A 26,484-nucleotide genomic window follows, 5' to 3' on the forward strand; every position below is an offset into this window, starting at 1 on the left:
GCCAGTTGTTCAATTGTAGGCATTTAACAAATTGGTCAAACATACTTCTTATTGTTGAATCTACACTGACTACTTCTATTGATTTTTCTTGTCCTTCGTATCTGTGGAAAAAAAAAATCAGGAACTGGAAATGGAACATCAGTACTGAGTTTTAGGTTTTACAGAGGTTTTATTATGTATCTGTTAATTCACAAATTATATAGTGACAGGGAGATAAGAAGTGATCAGTATGAGATGTGTTGTCTTTTTTTTTTTTTTTTTTTTAGTTTACAAAATGTATGAATTTACTTAAAACAGTAAGAAGAAAAGCAAATTGCAACTGGGAATGGCCATACTATTAAATTTCTTAAATTGCAACAAGATAGGTTGTGTTTGCACAGTCCCATTAATATTATAGTCACTATTATGAGAATGAATTCATGTAGTTCCACAGTCTCTTCTCATTATGTTTTTATTTTCACATAACCATACTGTATTTTAGGGTAAACAACAGCAAACAGTGTTAATGCCAATTCCATCTATGCTTTATTCCACTGACATCATTTGCCCTATGCCTAACACTTACGAAGAAAGATGTACAAAGATGAAATAACATAAGCATCAAAAGCTGAAAGTCTGACCTTATTTAAATAAATGGGACTTTAGCTATCTGTGTCTTTGTAATAAAAATTGCTTCAGTTATTTCAAGAAAATGCAGATGTAAATTGGTAAAAATCTTAAATGTAGCTAAAAACTGTTCTGAATTTGTATTAAGCTTAATTAAGAATGAAAGAACCAGCTAAACTTCGACCATTTTTTCTTAAAAAAAAAAAAAAAAAAAAAACTAAAATCGCCACATTTGTATTTAGTGTAGCAAAGATACCTTCGTTTTTAAATTGATTATATTGTTGTTTGGAAATTTTTCAAGTCCCAGATAAAAGGATGATGTAGTTAGTTGGAAGAATTTGCTTTTTGTTAGAACTCTGTTCTTTCCTAAGGGATGACTGCTATTATGATAGAGTATATCTGATATTTTTCAACATGAAAAGATGTAGTATTCAGTGGAAAGGCCAGATTTCTGTTTTGTCAGTAAGAGTACATGTATCTGACAACACTCGCCTATAGTTTCTGTGGAAGTGAAATATGCAACTACCACGATAGTGGAAGGAAATTACTTATTGCATTGCTTGTTGCTGTATGAAAAATGGTAATAGTTGCTTATACACCAAAATGAGGATAAGACATTTGCAGAATTCCTATATTGTTTACAGAAACAGCTATCACACATCTAGACCTGACTCACATGACCCTTTTGAAATCACTATAGCTCTCTCTCCCAGCTTTTCTCTCCATTCTGCCACTCATGAAATGAATAGTTTTATCCTTTAGTGAAATTGTAGTATAAACCTGTTTTTGTTAAGGAACAGAGCAACTCACCTGCGCTTTTTTTAATCTCATTCCCACAAACATCAGTCCTACCTTTAAGTTTTCCTTAGATGTAGTGGGGCTTCATGGCAAGTTAAAGGTTAAATAGTAAAATCAGAGTGGCTAATATCTCACATTGAAAATGCACCCTGTAGAGAAAGAGTAATTGTGAAAAGATTTAAATCAGTAGTAAAATATCATGTATCATAAATAAAAGTGAGTACACATAGATTTATTCCTCGTGTTCTGTTCCTTCACTCAGCATGTGTCATATAAAAACCTTTATGAGCAAATCAAAATCTGGTTAAGACTGCTTTGATAAAAACAAATGCATTTTTAAAAGAGTAAATAGTAGTAGGAGACCATTTATGTAAATGTTTGGTCATAGATAAACAAAAATAGTATTAAGTTAGGGAATGTAATGCTGAAGTTCACATCAGTTAAAGACTTGCATGTGTGTAACCAAGCTATGTGCTTTCTGTATGTCAGCAGTATGTCATATCTTTTACAAGATATGTTTAGGATCTTAAAGCATAATACCTATGCTTTAGACTTTAAAATTTACCAGGTACTCTTTAGGTTAGCTGAAATCCATCTGGACTGCAGGTGTACTACCTGATCATTACCATAGTAAAGCGGCGTGATACAAAGTTAGTTCAAAAGATTGCAGATATGTCTGCCTGGTGAGCTTGAAAATGTTGCTGTACGAGCCTGACAGATGAAGAGACAAAACACTTGACCTGAATATGCCTTTTCAGAGAACAAGGTGTGTGCTTTGTTTGTTTGTTTACTATACATTAACACTAAAGGAAGGTTGTAGTGAGCAATGGTGGGATTTTCCTCACCTGATAACTGCTTAAAATTTAGCACGTGATCTCAGCAAATTGTCTATGATTCTTTTATATTTGAAGAAGAGCTACATGCTAGCTAGGAACAATAAATCTGATTTTCAGAGAAGTTTCTCTGTTTAGGTAGACAAAAACCTCCAGATGTTCTTATTTAGTAATGCTGTCCTTGGTAGCCTAGATGACTAGACTTAATCATGATTAGTTATTAATTGTAGTGATGCAAACTCATTGAAATAAAAATTCATGAGAGATTTATGCAGTTTTAATGTTGCAGGAGTGTTGCAATGTTATTTACTAGAGGACTTTTAAGTTGTGGAAATCTATGAATTTGCACGAAAGCAGACCTTCTGACAACTTCTGAATGCTTTGATTTCTTCAGCATATTCGGTACTACATTTTCTTATGAGTAATTCCTTCTTTGTATACATATGTATATCACAAATGCAATATTTGATCAACAAGTTATTAATAAGTTTCACATTTTTATTACATAAATACAGGTATACATATAAAATCAGTGTACTTTTCATGTCCTCAGGACTTTCTATTCATAAGTAATTTCAATAAGCTGTGGATATGAACGTGATCATGGCTTCAGAAGTCAATTTTGGAAATGTTAAGTTGGGATTTAATGGCTTCATTGTCATTTTTTTCCTCTCAGCTGCACGAATAACGATATTCTCTTTAAGAAATGTGTGCAATGTCTGGCCCTCCATATATTAGTCCTCAAATGAAATTATCTCCTCTGGGACATTCTTTGAGGCTGCTGTGAAACAAATAATAGCGTGTACTCTCTTTTTAACTTTTTCTTTGTTGGGACATAAAGGATGAATTCTGCATTGTTTATTTTGGTCTCAGACTTGCCGATTGCTGAGTGTGATATTGTGAAGAATGTGTTTGCGTGGCTAACTTGCAGTTAGCTCATTGTGACCTGCTATACTTTTACCAGTATTTGACCTCAATAAGACTAACTTACTGTTAGTAAGTCTCTATGTGAAATTTAATTGTTCCCAGCCTGCTTGCTGTCAAGGATAAAACTGTTCAAAAGTTCTATAACATGAATATTTGCATCTGATGTTTTACAAATGTGATACTCTTGACCTTTGTGGTATGGGGCTGCACTAAAACATCACTAATGTATATAAAACCAAATGTCTGGAAATATGCTTCGTTCTGAACATTACTGCTATAGAATGAAGAATTATGGACTCCCTGTATATTTGAAAAAGCAGGTTAGAAAAAATGGAAGATTTTTTTGTGCACACAAAAACAAGATATTTTAATGACTGAGAACTTTGGATATTAAGGATTAAAAGTTCGGGTAAATCTAGACATAAATAATAGGAAATCCCCATATATTTGAAAAACAGCATGGCTATTTATAAGGGCAACTTGCGTTGTTGTACCTATTTGGAGAAGTTGAAAAAAGCCTGTTGAAGAAAAATAGCACATACTTTTAGACATTGTCAGTTCTTGCAGACATTGCCAATGAATCTGTTGTGTTAGATCCATAATTATATGCAGATAAAGGACTTTTTTCTGTCCAGTCCTAGCCATTATGTTGTTTTCCTTTGTTGCTTGGTATTGAAGAAGGCTCTTACAGTGATCCATATGGATTTATCTTTAATCTCATGCATGGTTTTCCTTAATTAGAAAATAAATGATACAAAGTACCGACACTTATTTTTGTTTTCAGGTTTTGTTGTTGACATTTAGACTTCATGTTTCTTATCTTAATACATAATTTTTTTTTCTCTGAAAACATGGCACTTTTAGAGTTCACATCTGTTCAGTGATACTGCATAGTAAATTAATCCATTATTACAATGCTTTTTCATTTTCTTATTTAGTTGTTCTGAAACAAGTATTTTACCACTGTTTACAAGGCAGTAGTGTTCTTTGTTCTGATTATAAGCCTGTATTACTTTCTAAACCAAATTAGAGAAATGTCATCCTGGTATCATGGCCATGGAGATTATTACTATTTATTATTAATACTGTGTTTTCTTCAACAAATTAATATTTAATTATTAATATTCCTCATAAATAATTGGTATCTTTTATATCACTAATGACATTGGACAAATATGCTTTTGGTTGATTGCAAATGTGCTACTCTGGAAATGTCAGTGTGATAGAGAGAGTTTACTTTATTACATTTGTATAGCTTTTAATTAAGCAATAAAAGATGACATCCAAAATAATTGCTTACTGTTTCCTTGTTGAAGAATACAAAGCTAAAGCCAATGCTAACATAAAGACAAGGAAAAATAAAGCTGACACTTTCTTCCCTAGCCTAGAATAACCTCAAATACTTGAAAATATTGGCATTAACAATATTCACATAATATTAATGAATATTAATTAAAAACAAGCTGGTATGCAAAGCTAGTTTTCTAGGTTCCAATATTTAAGAACCATGTGCCATACCTTGATAACCACTTTTAGCTTACAGTATAACTTAAAGCATTGAAGTACACAGCACCATCTAGTTCTCAGGTAAAATAAATAATAGTAACTACTGTTTGAAAAAAACTTACTTCCTATAACAGTAATTAAGTTTCTATAATGAGTACTTCCAAGATCCTCCCTTTCTCAGTAGATTCCAAATATATTTCTGGAGACATGCAAATAAAATCTCAATCTCTGTTTTAGACATTAAATTCCTCTGGGGTGGAAATTCCCCATCATCCACATACCTCAGCCTGACTCAGCCTGAGATGTGAGGCATTAAGTTTCTTTTATTGCTGTGAACCCAAAGAACTGAATGGGAACATGCCTAAGTCAAGTGCAAGGTCCTGCACTTGGAGAGAAATAACCCTGTGCAGCACAGTGTACTGGGTGCTGACTCACCGGCGGGCTGTGTTGTAGAAAGGAGCTAGAATCCTGGTAGACAACAAATGGAATCTTGTCCAACAATATGCCTTTAGGGCAAGTATAGTCCTCAGATTCCTGGGCTGCATTAGAAAGAACCGGCAAGTCAAGGGAACTGATCCTTGTCTCTGTCTGAAAAGGATAGGAGAACATCAGGAACACTGCTTATAGTTGTAGGCTCCCAGTGCAAGGTAGATGTGGACATATGGGTTGGTAGTCCAGTGAAGGGCCACCAATATAATAAATGAGTGGGAGCACATAATGCAGGAGGGAAGACTGAGTGAATTTGGGTTGACTAGTCTCAAGGAGAGAAGGCTAACAGATATTCTTGCTGCTGACAGCTACCAAAAGGGTGAAGCAATGAAACATATATGTTTTTTAAAATATGTATTTTAATTATTTCTTTTTTGGGATAATCTCTTGCTTCCATGTTGTTAGGGAAGCAGATGACTTGGGAAGCAGATAATTTTTCAAGATACACAATAGGTGCATCTCTTTTATATGTAACTATTTTTCATTCTTAGGCTATCCTTAGACAAGAAAGTAGTCTGAGGAAGGCAAGGAGAGAGTGCAAGAGTGGGAGATCCCCACATTGGACTTTGCAGCACATATGTTTCTGTACTGGTTGAAATCTAAGTTTTCTTTTCGTGCACTATTAATGTCTCTTCATTCTAATCAGGGATATCAATGTAGTGAGGAAGTTATGATTATACAAGTACGTTCAAGAATGTTCATCATTTTGCTTCTTTCATCAATGGTCAACACAATACAGTATTATATAAAAAATGTCCATAAATGTCTTAGATGTAACTATCGTAACTGCATCATAAAGTGCAACCAAAACAAACATCTACCCTATCAATTTTTGTAACAGAACAGTTTCTGGAGTAGAGAACAAAACTTCTCAAAGAGGTGCAATGTGGTTTCTACTTGTACCAAATATACAAAAACATGGTTTATCTTGTACAGGCGTTAGTATTTTCAGGTTTTTTTCAATCTTCAAGGAACATGTAGTCCTTTAACTATTTTGTTAAATCATTTGGAGATTTTTAATTTGAGTAGACATGCATAGTAAACTTGTTAAGATTCTACACTAATCCAAAACTAATCCTCAAGTTATTGTAAGCTGTGTTGCAGTGCAGTTTTTGGACTCAGGTCAATCAGATAATCCATTCATGGTTTTAGCCCATTTTTCTCACATCCCCAGTCACTGACCAAAATTTCAGGTAATTTTCTATCTCTTTTAATAAAATAAGAATGTAGTGCTGTACGGCAGTACATAAATGGCTTCCTGAAGTAATTTGGGGGATTTGGATTAAAATCATAGAATGTAAAATGGACAAGATCTTAAGGATCATCTAATTCCTACCCTTCTGCCATGTGCAGGAGTAAAAGGAAATTTTTACTGTAAAATTCCAAGGAAGTTTTGTATGGAGTTCTTAGAGGGTAAAAGAAGTTACTTGGAAAGCAGAAAACCAAGACTTAAGGGTAAATCTATTTTGTACTGTGCCAGTTCATGGGAGGTCTAATCTCACTGACAGGATAATTTCAGCGAGACTCCGAAGCATCGAAATGAACTGGCCATAGATATGGTAACTGAATGTGTACCACTACTATTGATCAGTCTTTGTATTTAAGTGATCCAACTTTAAGAACAGATAGTCTTGCAACATGTCCTATGTCCAATAAATTAGAATTCTGCAGTTTCCTGATGTTAGTTTTGAGCTCATGACTGCTTTTAGACTAATTAGACTAATTTTACAGTTTTACAGTATCTAAGAACAGACAGCATTCTGTCTTTGAAATATTGTGTAGCTGTACATTATATTTCATTTGTCAGTTCCATTTTTTATTAGTGGTGGATCTTTTGGAACACTGGCTGCATAACGTGCTGTTGGACTAATTCTACATGTTCTCCTCTGGTATGTTAAATTCTTAATTGGAGTGTGATTATTTACTGAAATATAATTGTAATTGTTTCATCTGCCTCAATTTCTTTCTAGTTATAAGCCTCTTTCCCCTTAGCCTTCTTCCCTTTCTTTACTTTCCATGTCCTCAGGCAGGCCATTTGCCCTCTCCCACTAACGCTTCTCCGTCTGTAAAATGGGAGTAATCAGAGTTGTTGGAAAGATTAATTAGTGAATTAATATTTGTAAAGTACTTGAAAGATGAGAAGTGCTAGATAAAGGCTAAGTAGTGTAATTACTATTCTCAGAAGTACCCTCATGAATAGGAAGAAAAAAAAAAAAAAAAAAAAGAAAAAAGAAAAAAGATACAAGGTTTCTGCAAACTCTGATTAATGATCAGTATAGATGGTTCTGGAGATAGCTGAAAACAAGGCTAGTTGGCTGCACTTGTAAAGAGACAAATTAACATGAATCTATACGTAGCATTAATTCAAGATGCAGTACACTTAGGAGTTTACATTTCTTATATGTTGTTTTTAACATATACTGTTAGTACTGCACATTTTCACATTGATCACAAAACACAAATTGTAATGATTAGAGAAAATGTAATTCTGTGAAGTTAAGGGATCTAGCCTATACCTGTTGCCTTTCACATCTGCTGTACTTCTGTATATTTGAAGGTCTTTCAAACATGCTACTTATTACAAATGCAACAAGACTGAGAAAGTAACTGGGAATAAATATTTTAAAGTAATATCCTATAGTCTCAGCATTATATTGTGATTATAATATTTTCTTCTCACCTTTTTCCTTGCCAAAAGGGAGGTAATTTCCCGGTGCTGTAATTAAACCATCTTTTATTCCTCCATACTCAGAAAAAGGAAAAAGAGAAGCTAATGACCCTAAATGAACAGGATCATGTAATCATAATTCCTGTCCAGAAAAGATATAGTTATTAACCTGAAGACTTTTTTTCTATGTATTTTTATAAATCATGTCTTCTGTGACTAGAGAATTCTATTAAGTTTAACCAGACAAACCGTATTACTTAGCCAGCTATCTCAAACCATATTGTCTTAAAAGGTGATAAAGAGTGATTGTGATTGTGGAAACATGTTCTCATCCAACATGTTTCCTCAACAAGCCCATAATAAAGCTTTATTCCAGTATGTTATGAATTAGGAATTGGAAAGATGGTGGTACTTTATTCCTTCTGTGGGAGGTGATTCTAAGGATGTGTTGTTGGACCATTGTTTCTTCTGAAACTGAAATACTGAAAGAGTTGCAGCTGAGATGGATTTTGCTTGGGCTGCCCAAGAGAAGATACTCATTGTTTTCTCTGCTCTTCTGCCCCATTCAATTTCCCAGTGCCTAAAACTCAATTTCACATCATGGTCTGATTCTGTGTCTTTTAAAATGCTGATATTCGTAGATCCCATTGGAAATAATGATTACAGGATGAAACAGTTAAGACGACAGTTTTGTATTATTGCCTTTTCATTCTTCTATCTGTACTAAGCATCTGAGGGAAAGCTTTGGAAACCTAGCAATCACATGGGCCCACAAGACTGATATTTTTGTAGCGTGGGATAGGATTGAAAAGAAGCTGATGAAGATTAACATGCACCTGCAGAAGGGAGTGGTTTTATTCAGAACTCTTACAGACTATAGATAAGCAAACTTAGGATATGTAGTGTACTGTCTGTAATGGAAGGGGTTAGGAGAGTACTGAAAGGGAACTTGTAAAAAAGGATAATAACTTTTTACATGGTCTGATAGCAATAGGACTAGGGGGGAATGGTTTTAAACTAAAAAGGGAGAGATTCAGATTGGATATTAGAAGAATTTTTTTTACTCAGAAAGTGGTGAGGCACTGGCACAGGCTGCCCAGAGTGCCTGTGAATGCCCTATCCCTGGAGGCATTCAAGACTAAGTTAGATGGAGCCCTGGGCAGCCTGATTTGGTGAGTGGCAATCCTGCCCATGGTAGCAGTTTTGGAACTGGATAATCTTCACAGTCCCTTTCAATCCGAGCTGATCTGGTTCTAGGATTCTATGATAGTCTTATTTCACAATGTGGGGTAACAGTCACAGAGATATGCTGTCTTCTTCTCTCTTATTTGTCATAGTGTTTCTTGAAAGAATGTGTGATTCTGTGATGTGTGTGGTACAAAGAAAATTTTGCCTTACTCTTATGTCAGCTTGGCACGGTGTAGCTTAGGTGCCCTCTTAGGAGAGGGCAGACTAAGTGCTAACTGGCATTGCCGCAGATGAAGCAAGGAGTGCTGGCACCAAACAAGAGTTGGTCTTGCTGATCATAGTTCGCATCGGGCTATTTTTCTCAGGATATGGCATCAAAAGAATATTGCAGATACTCTTATAGCATAGCCCAGCCTTATTCCCTATTTACTATATGGAGAGGCATTATCCTTTACTGACAAGAGGCCGATGTTTGTTATGTGATACAAAACTTGCTTTTGAGCAAGAAGAGTAAGAGAGAACTGGGAATAAACTTTCCAGTAATGCTTCCTTACAGCACTTCCAACTTCTGAACAGCAGTTGAGAGTGTAATGCTAAAAGCGATTCCAACAGCACTTCTTTGCCTCATCTATGTAAGAATTTTTTATATGTATATGGAAAAAATGGAGCTGTTATTCTTTTTCTATCTTCTCCTAACACTGCCAGAAAAAAAATAAAAACATATACATATATATAAAATATAAATATAAATACATATATATAAATATTATATATATATATATAGGAAGGAAGAAATCTAAAAGAGGAAAAAATACGTAAGAAAAGACTGTGGTACTGGAATTGTGTAGGGAGAAACACAAATATGGAATGAGAAAGTGGAAAAAGATCATATTAATGTAAGAAGGAGAACAAGTATATTATAATAGCTTGGAGAAAAAAAATGCTTCTGAATAATAGTAATAAAAAAGTTATATGCTATGACTGAAATGAACAGATTGAAAAAGAAAAGAGAGAGATCATATTAGGAGAAGCTGTCCAGTGTAAAATGCTTTTCCAGAAACCAACCATGTTTGGACAATCTCAGGCAGAGATGTTGTTTTCACCTCTTACAAACTGATTTTTTTCTGGGTATTTTAAAGCTCTGTGGTTCCCTTGGTTTTAAAAAAAAAAAAAAAAAAAAAAAAAAAAAAGGACTGATATGATGGTTTATGATTCTGAAAATGTGGTTCTTAAAGTGTGTTAGATTTATAGTATTAGTCTGAGTAAGTACCAGAACTGGCTTCAGCAATAAAAATGCCAGTGAGAATCCCAAGACTAAATTGCAGTTCAGTTTTGTCCCTTTCAAGGGAACAAGCAACCTCTCCTTGCTCAGTCAGATGAGAGCATAGAGTCTAATGGATAGATATAAGATATTTATGTGATTGCAAGCAGTATATTGCATTGTTGCACAGTTTCTGTACTAGCGTCTCCCATCCCTGCATGCTTAAAGTACATAGATTGCAAAAAGGACTGAGTAGACAGATTTTACTGGGAAGTTGTAAGTTGCTGCTGTGACAGGTCATGCCGCAAATCACTGTTCCCTTCACCTGAACAAAAAGGATGTGAGGGAGGAATTGTACTTCAGGAAGAATGTCTCCGAGTCATTTGGTCTCCCACACTGCTCCTGTGGTACAACTTGCAGGATGTTCCTGTTTTTGCTATTATATGTTAAGGAGGTATATAGCCACCAGCAAAAGGAGACCCAGACTGAAACTGTATGTCATGCTCTGCTGCAAAACCTTGCCCTTGGTTACCATTGTGTAACTTGTTTTCAGTAGAAGCATATAGGTGTACTGTTGACAGAAATTTTCAGCAGAGGTTGACTTCAGCTGTAAAATTTCTCCTGTTCCATTTTAGTAGACCTGAGGATCTCAGTACATACAGAAAGGTATTCCAAATAAACTGCACAGAGTTTGGGTTTCACAATTTAATGAAACGACTCCTATAATTCAAATCTGTACTGTGGCCAAGCAAGTATTCAAACAGTTGCAAATTTTCTTTTTTTCTTTATAACTGTTGATGACCAGATTTCACCTTGGTGCTTGAACATTAATCCCCCACTGATATGAAGTATATTTTTCTCATGGAATAGTAGAACTGAAAAAGAGTAATAATTATAATAGTGCAGTTCATTTAGAAAATTTTGTTATTTGGGTACGGATTAATTCTAGATCATATAAGAAAGATACAAGTTTCTTCTTTTGTTCACTGGTTTATCCTTTGCTCCTATCTTATCTCACAAAGTCTACCTAAAAAAAATTGGCACACAGCACGGACTTAAAGGTAAGGTTTATCACTACTACTTTCCAACTAAGAGATTTTCTGTATTTACTAATCCTGTAAATTTTGCTTTCCTTCTGCTAAATTTCTATTTTTACCATTTTAATGAGGTTGGTTTGTTTGTTTGTTTGTTTTAATTTTACCTCATCAATCCCTCTTTTTTGCGGCCCATTTCAATTTCCCATCTTCTATCTTTATTTTCCTTTTCATCAAATTTGAATGAATCCTTAAAAACATGTTCTTCCATGCTTTCTTTGATTCATAGGACTGTTTACCTTCTCTTCCCACAAGTTCTTTATTTTTATGTGGTTTGGAGTCCTTAACCTTTCAGAACTGAGGTGTATCGATTTAGGTACTACCAGCCATTCCCACTGTCATCACACTTCCAGAACTTTTCTATTGTTGGTTTAGGAGACTCCAAAACTTGCATTATTTTCTTCATGCATTTTGTGACCCTCTGCTTAAATCAAGAGATCTTGTATATCCTGAATATCTCCAACATTGTAGCAGTGCCTCCAAGGAAGTAGAGAGCACCAATATTTAAATGTGTCAGTCTACCACTGTCACTTAATAAAAGTGTACAATGAAGCTCAAATTCTACATTACATAACGTAATTGGAAATGTCTTAGAGCAATATGTTGTACTACTTCTCTTCGGAAGTTTGGGCTAAGTGAAAAGAACAATACTGATTACTCTTGCTAAGCTGGAAGTGAGAGCAATGGTCAAATAAGGACAAGAGCACTTTGGAGATGTCTGAGCCACTAGAGCTACCAGAAGGAAAAGCCTGAGGAAGTAAGCAGTTTTGTAGTGAGTGTAGCTAGGATTCAGCTACTTCCTTCTACCCAGATAACATCTTTACTTTAACATCAACAGTATGTATAACAAGGTGCTGGAGTAAAGTGCTGAATGTCCAAACTCTTTGCTAGATGCAGTTAAGCTTGCTATGTTGCCTACAACTCACTGTAGCCAGAAAGTTTGGGGAAAAAAAAAAGAGCCATATCAAAAATAGATTAGTGGATGATATTGCAGAAAGGTGATCTTTGGACTCTGATATAATATTAATTGATAACAAGATGTATTGCTTTTACACAAGACCTCACTACTTCATTAATCTGCTGCGAAGTTCCACTTAAATCAGTGCAGCTGTACTGATGAGAATTTGAAATTGAATCTGCTCAGTTTTTGCTTTTGAAATTAATGAGAATGAGAGTAAAATTCCAGTGTTAAAATGCATGGCAATTGTCAGGCATGACTGAGAATTATCTGGTCTTGTTGCCCCCAGTCACAATGGGGAAAAATGATTGCCAAAATGTGGAAGATATGCTGGTTGTGAAAGTTCAAATGGTACACTTAAAAGCATTTTTAATCTCTTTAGGTGGTTTGTTTATATATATATATATATATATATATATATATACACACACGTGTATATGTATATATGCGTATATATATATATATGCATACCCCTGAAGAGGTGAAAGATAAGGGTGATTTTACTCTGTTTCTTACATAGTCTTTTATTTTCTTGCTTTTTGCTGTTATCCTAATGTATCCCCACACCTTTAGTTACTATATTTCCATTAAAATGAAGCAGGCAATATCACTTTTTCTTAATTACTTACAAAAAGGAAGAAATTACTGAGAAATTAACGCTCTTAGTACATTTTTTTTATATGTTTTCATGCCAGAAGATCTTTTCAATTTTAGAAAAAAAAAAAAAAAAAAAAAAAAGAATTCTGCATGGTGAAACTATTTGTATAGACACTATTGACTTCTAGTTCTTTTAGTTCCTGAACATTAGCTGAGCTCAGAAAACTATATGTGTGATTTGGGTCAGCTGCGCACTTATGAAAATATTAGCTTATAGTTGACTATGACTGTTCTTACAGAGCAAAAGGCCATACAAGTATATTAATAGTGATTCATGGTGAAGTATGGTGCTGCACCAGTTTTGTCACTAAACTGAAAATGATAATATAGTAATAAAGAAATTTACACTCGAAAAGATTACTGATCATGTATTTTTGTTGGCACTCAGTTTATTCAAATGACTTACTTAGGAAATAAAGCTTTTTTTTCTTTTTTTTTAATCCTATTAATCTGTTAAAACATATTCCAAAACATCTAAATTCTTCTTTCAATGAAAGAAATATCTAATAACCTTTGACAGTAAATATGCTATGGCTTGTGCAATGACACCGCAAAGTTCTTGTGAATTTTACTACAAAATCATAGTATTTTTTTTTTTTTTGCATGCTATCTACACTTCTTCTTAAGGTAATAATTTAATTATTGATGAACAATAGTCACGAAAAAAGGAAATTTATTGCTTTGTATGCATTCTAAATGCTGTTGTGACTTTAAAATCTTCTCACAAGTGTATTAACACTTTTCCACAGTTACGTGTGGCATGTGGTAGTGAATTCAAAAGTTTAACTATAGATTTCACAGAAAATTATCCTTTTTTTTCTCTTTTTTTTTTTTTTTTTTTGTTTTGTATCCACTACTTTATTGTACTGCCACATTGTTTAAGAATTATTAGCCAAGAAGGTTGTCTAGTTTTTATTGTCTGTGTAATTGTATTAGCCCCTCTGAAGATGTAATTCTTTTCTGGTCATTTTTGCTTCCTGCTCTCAACAACCTTGGTCTGTTTATTCAGATGATTGTTAGGAACCAAAATAAAAGTCTGAAGTTATATTTAGGATGGGGAGATGAACCTTGGACAAGTGACTTCCATTCTGTTATTTATATTGCAGAAAGATTTACAAGTGATTCAAATTATCGCTTCTTTTTGTCTATGCTGAATTTAAAATGATCATTTTTTTGCCCAATTGTCCAAGCAAAGAGTAAGTCCCAGTGACTTCTGCACAAACTTAAATCACATTGTCTCTTCAAATTTTGTCACTTCATGCTTCAGTCACTTTTCTGGAAACGCAGTTTTCTCTTTCAGACCTTTATGTGCGGTTAGAAACAGTTGAGATAATTCACTTGCATATTATGAGCTTCTGATTAATGTTGACTTTTGAACTACCAAAAGACTATCAGAATAGTAGGTGAGAAGAAGATCAATACTGTAAGATTGGAATTATATTGTAAAACTCTTGAAGGAGCTTTGAAAAGTAATAGCAATAGGTATTCCTGACACTGAGGTCTACTGGGCTGTTTAAGAAAATTGTGGAAGATTTCAGGGCTGGTTAGAGTTAGGATTAAATAGACAAAATAGTGAGACATCTGAAATTGAAAGCTTTCAGACACAGAAGCTGTCCAGATGACCTTAATAAGGCCTTTTTCGTATTTAGCTTCTTTGATTGTATTTGAAATTATAAATAATACAGTGTGTGTCTGTGGATTAGCTGTTTCATAAAGAATGCCATGTCAGAACAAATAAGATTGTAAGTGTTGGGATGACTGGCTGCCCATTCTGCAGTACAAATTTCTGGATAAGGAAAGCAACCTTTTGTTCAGTGAGGGCTTGTAGCAAATCACCTTAGTCTTGACACATGAAACCAATTTAGACAAGCTCAAGAATGTGATAACACTTCATATTAATATGTGTAAAAGCCTTCTTATTTGGTTAATTATTGTTTTGTTATTATTGGTCCCAGGTGAAATGGTACTCTGTGTGATAGATATTCTGTAAATTATATTAAAAGATAATATATATTCTAAAAAAAATTGCTGTCTTTTTATCCCCATTTTGCAGATGAGGAGCTTTTGACCAGTGACTATAGAGAAGGACATTTACAGATGAGCATCATGAAAATCATTAGATGCCACCGTTAGGGCAGAAAAGTCAATCTCTCCTTACTTACCACAGGGGGAACATGGAGCACTTAGCTTAGATTTATTGCTTGTTTCTCAGGAATTTTAGTTAGCAGTTTAGTGACAGCAGTTATGGTGACAAATAATTATTTTTTGTGTCCTGCTAAATAAATTTGAGGTTCAAACTTTTCTGATTAACTCTGAGTCACATGATGTTGTTTTCTCTACAGTAATTATTATTTCTGATGTGAATGCCTGCAGAAAGTAAATGTGTCATCTGTTTCCTCTGTCATTTGGTTAAAAACTTCAAATCACTTTTTTTGACCACTCATTCTACAAAAATAAAATTATATTGTTTTACTTGAAAGATGAATAAAAACAGATCCAACATAAATTTGATTAAGAATCTCAGTAGATGTTTATTGTTGTTGCAGTGTTCCTAGAGTATGATATGATAAAACTTTCATTGCTAGTATAGATTCCAAATCTTCTCATATGGTTGATATTGTAATGCAATTTTATCCATTTGCCATTTGTGTGTCAGACCTCCATCAGTAAATATGATATCTTGTGAACTCCTCTCTATAAATACTATTCACAAATAAATATTTCCATGGATAAATCTGTGCAGAAAATTGAGACAACTGGCTGGTATTGTAATTCTTGTCAAAGAAGCAAAAGGAAGCAGATGAGGATAGTCCTAAAAGTTGGCATACATTGACTGGAATCACTTGAGCAAATCAGCCTGAACCTTTGTATACTAAGGTGTAGTTTCTGTAATATCTTAGAAGCAAAACTCAGTAGAAAATACACCTCAGTCTTCTTTCAAGCTACTTTTTTTCCATTCAAATTTGAACTGTCATCTTTAATATTATTTGTTTTACTACAAGTGAAAGGCAAATAATATCTTTTAAATGAATTTCTTATGTTGTTTTTTTTTTTTTCTTCTACTGCAAGCATTGAGAACTTGCATTTATATGCTTTGCTACTGATTTTATCTCTGTCTTTTAGAGTCCTTTCTGTAATTAATTGGCATTCTTTCTCTACATTTTATTTAAATTGCTACAAGTACTTCTTAAATAATCCCAGCCTGTTTGGGTTTTGTTCTTTTCTTTTTCTTTCCATGGTGATTGATTGCCATCTGGGGGCTAACCTGAGCCCACCATGCTAATTTCACATACTATAACCATTTACTGCTATTGTCCCTAGGGTCTGGAACCACTTTATCTCTCAGCTTACAGAACATCATATGAGATAGCCTTGTGTTAGGAAACAGCTACATCAGCTTCTAATTACTCAGCTCACACTGTGTTGTATGCTGGTGTACCTTGAGAAGCAGCATGCAAAAGCGCATTTGTTAAAGTCCTCAGATGGTTAACATTGTGCATAACCTCCTCACAAATTACAGCCTCAGCTGTAGCACATCCATTAGTCTGGAAGAATGAAGATTCCCAAGTGGCCTTGGTGCCTTTCCCAATTCCCCTGCGACCCACCAATCCTCTCAGTGCTTTCTCTGCGTGTAGGGAGTGTTCAGAGCTAATCAGGTCAGTGATCATCTCTCGGCTCAGGGGACATGACAGGAGCCTATCACGGCAGTTACGCGATCTCCCAGACCCGAGCATGCTTGCTAAGAATCTCATGTGAAGAAACATAGCCTTGGTGCTTCTTCTCTCACTCCCTAGGAACCTCCGAGGATTTCAGCTCATCTTTCTCTCTCTCTCTCTCCTTTAGACAGTGAAGAGTTCAACACAAACAAAAACCAGGCAGAGCAGCATGCAGCTACCCGGAGTGTGTTGATTGAAACTTAGATTACCCCCAGATCACTGTTGATTTGACTGATGCACCAGCTTTACCAGAGAAAAGATTTCAATTAAGGTAAGTGCTGCTTTATCTGGCTGACTGCATCATGCTGAATTTCTGCACTGAAAGTTCAAACTGAGTAAACTGACAGTCTGCACTGCAGCAAGGAGCCCGCGTCATGTGTCACAAGAGGACTCAGGCAGAGGCAAGTGTCCCAGCATGGGATCTGTGTCTGGAGAGATGCTGGTTTTGTATAGCTCCTTCTGAATGGCTGCAGTTATTTTTGATTCAGTGACTTTTGGAAGCATGAAAAAATGCTAGAGATGTACACGGTGTGAGAGGAGGGGAGGAAAAGCAAGCACAGTTTCCCCCTTTGTGCTTAATACATTTATTTCAGGAAGCACAGCAGCTGGAAAGCAGAAGTATATTATGATAAAACTTGATTCTGAATAAGGAGCTTTTGTTCTTTTGCAAACAGAAACTCGTAGATGAAAGGCTTCAAAGTTCCATGACGTTTAAACAAGACAGAAAGAGATTTTTGAAATGTGAGTTCAGAATATGCATGCAGCTTTCCAGATTGCTGCTGGACTGAGGGCTGTGAATCATGTGCGGACTGATGTACTCGGCAGCTGGTAGGTTTTGGATAGTTCCTTCTGTGGAATTATCAGTCCTCTGAGGGGACAAATGTGAGCGGGGGTGCTGCTTGAGTATGAGTGGTCAGAGAATGAAACTGGTTGCTGTTGGGGGATAATGTGTTTGATTGAAGAGGAAGGAGTATTTTTCGCGGAGTGACAGAAAGAATGTAGCATATCAAAAGAAATACTCTGATAATTGAAGGTCTTTGCTGGGAGGAAAAAAAAAAAAGTAGATGAGAGAGACTGCCTTGAAAGATTAAATGATTAATAAGAAAAAGTCAAGGGTGCTTATGCAGACTGGAGTATCTGTCTGATGCACCCTGAAATGTCCAAAGTGAATTGAAGCTGATAGTCAAGTGTATGTTTCTTATTTGTTATGTCAGGGGACATAACTGCAGTACTAGTAAACAGCTCAAACTTTTTAATACTGTAAAAATCAAAATTAAGATCTGTTGTATTAAACATTTTAGTGTTTTTTCCTGTCCCTCCCAAAAAATTACATGGTTTTAGAAATCTGACATAATAGGGTAAAAAGATCAATGGAAAGTTAATTGGTTTCAAATCTTGCTCTCTGAAACAGATTTGTAACTCTTGGGCAGTTTACAAAAGTGAACTAATTGTTCAGCTTTTCTTCAGCCAGCACAGTTTACTGCCATTAAATATCTCTATCATTGGTTATCATTCAGTGTTGGTAATATAACTCATAGCACTGTATTTTACACTGAGAGATCAACTACTCAATAGGGAGATTTATTTTAAAATCCAAAAATATCTCCTAAGCCCCGGATCTGCTCTTCTTCCTCCTTCCCAGAAAAGGACAATTCAGGGAAATGTTGGTTACCAGCAGGTTTGTTATTTATGCCAACTAGATTTTGCAGTGAGAAATGCCAAGTTCTCTTTCTCATCAAAAAGCATAAGCATATGGGACAATGACCTGAGATTTTCAGAGAATGCATTTGGAATAGTGACACATTTTACTGTGTGATCATATGTTCATCTGGAAACTAATTACTGTAAGTTTTGTTTGTTACAATAGTGACTCAGTGAGTCCATTGTTTTCTTGGAAAGGATGTTAGTTTTGGGAGCAGCTACAAACACCAGTTCTCATCTTGGTGTCGCACATGGCTCAATTCTTTTTGCATGTTGCATGAATGTGGCATTTACTAAGTTTCGCGCTTCTTCCACTCAAAGGTGCAAGTCTTGACCAGACTAGAAATTTGAATGCACAAATCAGCTTCCATTATACCTTGTCTTTTCCAATTATTCATTCATGAATGATCAGTGGCTTACCAGCATAATTAGTATTTGTTAATATACATCAGAATACTCATTAGAAAATAAATCAAAAGACAATAAGTGAATACACTGCTGGGAAAAATTATAATGTAAATAATTCCTATCTAGCTGCAGACTTCTAGATTATGCACAAATAGCAACAGCACTGCATTACTTTCTCAGGTACAGCCTATAAACACTGTTTGACGTGATGACTTTGTTCCCCTTTTGTCTCACAAAGCTGTTGCTGTAAGTAAATTATAAATAAATCACACTTTCATGGTATTGTGTCTGTGGGTTTCTAAACAAGTCTTACAAATGCACTTACATCCCTATTATTATTTTAAAAGATCAGATGTTCTAATCTGCTTCTAAGTGAAGAGCACTTACTTTGAAGTGTACTAGCCTCAGAGATTTTATTAGATGACAGTTCAGCAAAGATTGGTAAATGCTGCTTTTCCTCATATTTTGATAGAACAGCCAATAATGTTACTGTTATTTTCTGACCTCTTCCATTAGTGGACTGTTGACTTCTTCATATGCAGTGACCGTATAGAAGTGACCTCAGCAACATGTGGAATATCATTCCTCGTTAAACAAATAATTTGGAGCATCTGACTCACTAAAGCTTTTCAGATTTGGTAAACATAGAAGCATAGGTTACATAGGAAAGCAGTGGCATAGACATCAATATAGTGTAATTCTCATCTCTCTTGGACTCTGTCTTTATATTCCAAGGCCATATAAAATAGTATTAAATATATACATGCATGTATGGAAAGATTAGCTTTTTTTTTTTTTTTTTTTTTTTTTTTTTTAATTCCAGCTATCTGTAGTTCTTTGAATGATGCCAGTGTTAAATTTGGTGCTTCAAGCTGAGTCTCCTTATTACTCACAGAACAGTAAGACTGCTGTCTGACTTAACTCCATTAAAAGATAGTGTTTGATACAAATGCTTTAATACTGTAGGAGGTGTGTTTGTTTGTTTGTTTGTTTTAGGAAATTTATTAAATTGAAGTTCAGAGTGGGATAAAGCAATCATAGCTCTCTGCTAGCTGACAGAAATTCAGCCATGGAGAAGCAAGGGACAGTTTTTCTAAACTGTCTTCTAGTCTTCATTATGAGATGATGCATTAAAAAGAAAACAACTGTTAATGACTACAGTTAGTAATCCATAAAACATGGAAAATAGAGCAATATATTTCCTCATTACAGGAAGGAGAGGATAGAAGTAGGCCAGAAGAAGCTTCAGGGGGCTACATGAATTCCCCCGATCTCCTTTCACCAGAAATGGAGGTCTTTCCAAGCTCTTTGTTATTAACACACCTTGGGAAACCAACATTGGCTCTCGCAGCAAGACCTTTGTGTACCTCCAGGTTCTTCTTATTTCTGCCAGCCTTGTTACTCTCGTAGTCTGTTTCCTGAACACTTATTCTTGCACCTTCTCTATTATATCTTCTAATTCTTTCTAATGTTTTGCTTTTTTCTTTGGTTTGTTGTTGTCTTGCTTTTTTTTCCTTTTCATTTTCTATAACATTCTCCCTCTTTCTTTTCCTTCTCTTCTTCTACCAAAATGGATTGCTTCATCACCTTCTTTCATTTAGTGCTGCCAGGCCATCATTTTTCTTCTTTTTTCACTTGGTCCAATTGTGTAAATTTTCCTCTTATTATTGAAACAAACAAACAAAAGCCTCTGAAAAAGCTTCAGTAATAATAATTATACATCCTATAATTCACCGTGATAGAATGTATGTGCTTCAACACTCTACCATCTCCATCTCATCCATCCCTTTTTTCTGTTTTAGATTGTTTTAGTTGTACCTTCTTCATGTCAGAGGCCGTAATCTCAGTTTAGAATAAGTAGCTGGCTTAGGAAGAGCCAGCTTTGGAATCTGTGTATACTGAAATCACCTGCTCTTAATGTAATAAAATAAAATTTCAGATTTTAACTCAGATACCTCAGGATGTCATTGTTTTTGAAAAAAGCGAATCTTGGATTTAAAGGATATATATATTGCAGTCTGTACAATCATATAAATGATTGCAACTACATAAGTTGTTGGCACTTCAAAGGGTTATTTTCAAGCCATTGTAATAGTTGTACCATTTGAATGACTTCTCATGCTTATAATTCATTCAATTAGAGGTAAATATTTGTTACTAACTTTCCTGCCCTCTCTTACTATGAAAAAGGAAGTATATTAAATACTTCCTCTATGAAAAGGAAGTATATTAAAGAGTGAGTTTCAAACCTCTGTCTTCAGTTATGTTAATAAAATCTTTCACCAAGGTCTACTTGTTCTGCAGAGGTATAACAAATTGAAGGCATTGGTTTTGGCATGTGTCACTGGAAGAATATTTGTTGAGGCGATAATTTTGAAGTGAACCAGCAGAAGTTGAAAGCTTCACTGGCATTTTGAGAGGGAGAAAACTTCCTTCTGCTTTCTTCCTGAACCTTCAAGCTTGGCAGTTTGTGGGGAAAAAAAAAAGATTCTTTCATGTAGATGATTTCTATATCAAAGTAAAATGCAGGTCTTCACTACTGCATTTATTATTACTAGACTTGGTATTTGGCAGAAGTCAAAGACATGTGTCTTACACTGCCAGAACTGAACTGTGTTCTTAAAAGAGGTTTCTTTTTCTCCCAACCATATGGGAACTAAGGTCTTGCCTGATGAGACTTGGTCAGGTTACAGGAGCACCTGTAGTTCAGTTTCTGTCAAACGTATTGCTTCCTTTTTTTGAGAGTGAAAAGAGTTGTCTTGTATGGATCGGAGTCACTGATGTACACCAGGCTGTTCTTGCTGGAGGGGCATCTTTCTACTGCAGATGTCTCAACTGTCAATATTTCTCAAGGCGATTGCTGTATTGGGTGACATCTGTAACACTAGCTATGTTTACTGTGCTGGGCCCCAACAGGCTGTAATTTGGGGTCTGTTAGTGTTGCAGTACATCTCATTGCTGTTGTGCGGAGTGCCCCAACATGGAGTCTGAGATCAGACAGGAAACCTTTTTGGAAACATTCATGAGAAATATAGAGATCTGAGATTAAAATCAAGGAAATTTCTAAGCATCAGGCACAGTAAATTGTTGCATCCCCTCCAAGAGTAAAAGTTTTGTGTCTTCTTACTGGAATTATATTGTCCTTCCATTTTCTGAGTACAGGATTTTCAGAAGAGTCCCCAAAGCAGATAATGAGAGAAGTGCTCCCTTAAATAATTCTGGTGAGGAGTTTTTTGTTTCCAAATTTAGATCTGATTTATTATTCTTTTCATGCATGTGTTTACTAACTGAGCACACTAATACTGTGCCCAGCACATCAAACTTGCAAAATACCTGTATGGCTGACTTAGTTAAAAAAAAAAAAGTGTGAAATTCTTTCTTTTCATGGTGAAAGTAAAGAAGGATACAAACTGACTTAATTTCCAGAAAGAAAGAACAAGAATTTTGATCATTCTTGATCAACAGTATTTGCTTCAGCACTGATCCCAAAGCCCAGATTTTTGACCTATGTCATTTAGAGTCTATAAATGCTAGTTTCTTGGCTACTGTTATCTTAAAGCTGCCAGCAAGTACTAAAGGTAATTGTAGATGTAGACACGTTTGCCAAACTCTTGTCTGTGGCCTCTTATTTGTTTCACTGAGTTTTTGCTTTGTTTATGGACGTTAACCACTACCCACAGAGCTTGGTTTGAACTGGTGACCAGACTCTGAGTTTCCTTATCAATCCTTTATGTACTTCAGTCCTCCTGAACCTTTGGAAAATACACAGTGTACAGTTTATGTATTTGTTGCTGAGATGGCATTTTAAGAATCTTTCATCAAAGTCTATAAGAAGATCACCAAGTGCACCTACTAAGAATAACCTTAACATTCTGTCTTCGTGTGTATGCGTTCTGCATGTATTATGCATTTTACTGTATCTGTTTTATGTATGGCTCAATACTTATAATCCAATATATAATTTTTTTTTAAAAAGCTCCATCTCATAGTTGATTTTCCCCAATGCAGCAACTGAAAAGCTGTGTTGTTAAGTGGCATAAATATACCAGATAATACAATTTTATTAACAATTTTGGGAAGACGGATAAAAAGTGATATTTTTTTTACAAGATTTCCATTGTCTTTAATATTTTGAGCAGACGTTTAGTACAAATTCTTGCTAGATATTTTATGATGAAGCAATTCTTCAGCATGTGACTGCAAGTTTAGTTTCAAAAAGATTTCTGTAAAAAAACAGGTCATATTTTTGTCATTATACCGGCGTATTAATTATACAACCAAATGAAAAGCTATTTCATTTCCATTTACGAAATTTGTATCTTTGCTTTTTAAAAATTTCACATTTGTATGTAAAATATTAATAAGAATCTTAGTACTTGGTTACCATAATTTTAAAATATTTAACTCTGTTTATGTAAATGGAAAATAAATAGTGCATTCTGTTAGAAGTGACATTTCCTATTCCTTTTCCGAGTAAAATAATAACAACTTAGGATGGAGAGTAAGCTTATCTAGTATAGATCTACATCACTCTAACTCTAAATGAAAAAAATCCTGATTTACCACTGATGATTGAAAAAAAAAAAAAAATGCTCTGTGCTATTCAATAAACTATCCCCTTTTTCTCTCACCAGAGAGTGTACAGTCCTTTCAAGATACAGTTGTTGTTCTTATTCTCATCTTTACAGACCTTTCTTAATCTGACTTCTTAGGCAATAGGACTCAGGTCTTCTATTTAAAAAGTGAATGAACGAACCAGCAATTCTCAGCTACTATTTTTTTTTTTGTAGTTTGACCCTTCTGTGTCTGGCTAGCTTCTGGAAGAAGCACAAATGTTAAAATAAGTAAAGAGATAAAGTATGGTAGACCTGGTTTATTCCTGAAAGAGTGTGTTTGTCAAAATACAGAGATGTGAAGTTAAGAGAGTAACCGATGAGAAGGAAAACTCTCAAATGAATGTTAACTAAAATGCTATATGACTAAATTCTGATGGCTTTGTCTTCCCTCCCACATGTCTACAGGCCTTTCTGACAAGTGTATTTTATTAATCTTACAAGCTTTTTTTCAGCTTTCAAACTTTCTTGCACAATAAATGTAAAGACATCTTTACATTTATGTACCCATCGCACATAAGTGTAGATTTGAAATTTCAGGCACCATTGCATTGCTTTCTTCCGTCTTTGTCCTCATGTCTCATCATTCCCTTCCCCCACTCCTTTATTATTATTTGAGACGATGTCTTTTGTCCAGCACAGAGAATGTGTAAACAGCTAAATTCAAGTCAGTCAGTGGGCTTCAATGCCACTCTGAATTACCCATGGGCTGTAGCACATAGCAATTACCTGATACTCTCTCTCACCCTGAGAACCAAAACACATCAGTCAAGGACACTTTGAGTTCCAGTAGCCAAGAAGGGAAGTAAACCTAGGCTGGGACAGGCTTCTGGACATTTTTAATAGGTGAAGTTCATTTTTAAAAAAGTAAAATATTAGAAACTGACTTTTTTTTTCCTGTATAATTACTTTTTTAAAACATATTATTTAAATTGAGTGGATTTTTTGCTTGTTTGTTTCTTTTAGTTGTTTTTTTTGACAGCTTGGAGATCCTGGGTGCTTTTTTTTTTTTTTTTTTTTTTTTTGCAAATGCTTTGTAAAGGTCATCCTTTTTTCTTTTTTTAATCAACTCATTTGTTTTGTAATAACTGTATGACATTTTTTGCCCTATTTGTGATCAATGAGCATGAATATTTCAAATGGAAAACATGCTTAACTGTATTTCCTAAATGTTGTTTTATTATAGCTGGGACAGGGAAGGAAGAGTCAGAAGGAGGATGCTGAACATGCAGAATCACCATGCTTTTCACACTGCCTGGTAGCTGTACGGACCTTCCTATAAATAAATGTCTAGGCTTGCTTTTTCAGAAAAAATGGCAATATGCTATTTTTTAATTTTCTTTTGAATGTAAGTTTTCATAACTGTTTATGAATATTTGCATGTTTTCTGCCTGCTTTCAGTCAGAAACATGTTCATGTTGTCCAGATACCTAACACTATATGATAATTTTAACTAAGAGCTGAGATTTAATTACTTTAACTTGGTATAAATCTTCCTTATTTATGGAGAACAGGTGGAACTAGCTGCTATACAGTTTACTTCAGTTGTTTTAATTAGTGCAGTATGTACCAAGACGTATATAAAGTAACCTGCATAAGTATTTCTGGGTGTAGCAGTTAGGTACATCAGATGTTCTGCTTTCTACCAGCTAGTCTTCAGGATTTTTTTGGGCAGGTACCATGGGGGAGAAATAACTCATTACAACTTAGAGCATCCTTTAGGGTGTGTCATTCTTTTTACACTCATCCTTTGTGTCTGTGTGTCTGCATATCTTATGCAGAAACAAAACAGAACTAGAGATTGTATCCTGTCTAAGACTGTAAAACATTTAAGTACTAAAGGTTCTACCTGTTAGTGTTAAAAGGTTTTCCTACACTTCATGGTTTTAAATTGTATTTTTTGTTGATGTCAGTTCCTGGAATCATTCTTTTAAATTTCCTGTTAGGGTATTTTTCCTCTTCCCAAAAAAAGTAAACAATAGTGTCTGTATTAGAAAATGCCTCCTCCAGAACCCTTGAACAATCATGTCTCCCAATGGAAATTGCTAAGAAGTAGCTTGGGTTGCATGAGTCTAAGCTTCATTGTATATATTACTGTATTTTTAAGTGTAATTCATAAGGCATATATATAATATTTTAAATAGCTTGTCAGGAAAAATAAGTGATTTTTAATGTAGATCTATTAAATACAGTGTCCTTTGATGATATCCCTACCCCTGAAGGCAAGCATCCGAAAAAGCAGAGAGAACCATAACATCAAGGTATATGTGACTAGGATATAACGAAAAACATAATACAAGGAAATGGTTTTTGAGAGGATATATTTATCTAAGTAAATAGTAAGTAAAATTATTGTTCAAGTTTCCAATTTCTCCTCAAATATCAAAAAATCCAAGACATTGGATTTTTCCAGTATTAAGGTTTATTGGTTTTTTTTTTGTTTGCTTTTTCCTATAATTACCTTTAAAACTTCATTAGTTTTTAGTATTTATTCTGACAATAGGGAGGATTAATTATGAAAATATTATTATACATAAGATTACAATTTCATACAGACACAGGAAGGTAAAATAATTCTAAGAAATATAACTTTATAGTTATATATGAGAACAGAAGTGTGTATATGTTGGAACTTGAAATTCCAAAATCATAAAAATTCTCAAATGCTCAATGAAACCAAATGTTACTTGATAAACATTGAAAATAGATTAATAATCAGGTAATTTATTTATCCCCCTTTGAGGCAGAGTGCAGTACTTTATGGATGGTGTCATGCAAGCAGTCTTCTGTGATAAGGTTGGTGTAAAATGCTATCACGTAACCTTAACTTAATTAAAATGGATTCCTTGTTTATCAGCCACAGAGTGGAAGGACATTGTGGAGATTTACTGTATATTTCCTCCTAGCTGACTGCCTACAGCTATGTTAGAATACAACAATCTTGTAAAATTTGCTTTACAGAAAGAGCAGAAAATCATAGAATGGCCTGCTTTAGAAAGGACCTCAAAGATCATCTAGTTTCAACCCTCCTACTGTGGGCATGACTGCCAAACATTAGACC

At 34.7% G+C, this 26,484-nt stretch overlaps 1 protein-coding gene across 3 annotated transcripts in view; it reads left to right on the forward strand.

The window, feature by feature from the left end:
- CDH12 (cadherin 12) overlaps nucleotides 1-26,484 on the forward strand; it is a 329,076-nt gene that overhangs the window by 106,734 nt on the left and 195,858 nt on the right. For all 3 annotated transcript variants that reach the window (XM_052704301.1, XM_052704303.1, XM_052704302.1), the window contains exon 2: nucleotides 16,829-16,972. The gene's annotated coding sequence lies outside the window, so the exon portion shown is untranslated. The remainder of the gene's footprint in view (nucleotides 1-16,828; nucleotides 16,973-26,484) is intronic.

The sequence above is a fragment of the Tympanuchus pallidicinctus genome, unplaced genomic scaffold (assembly GCF_026119805.1).
Source record: "Tympanuchus pallidicinctus isolate F22 unplaced genomic scaffold, pur_lepc_1.0 scaffold5, whole genome shotgun sequence".
Classification (NCBI taxonomy): Eukaryota; Metazoa; Chordata; class Aves; order Galliformes; family Phasianidae; genus Tympanuchus; species Tympanuchus pallidicinctus.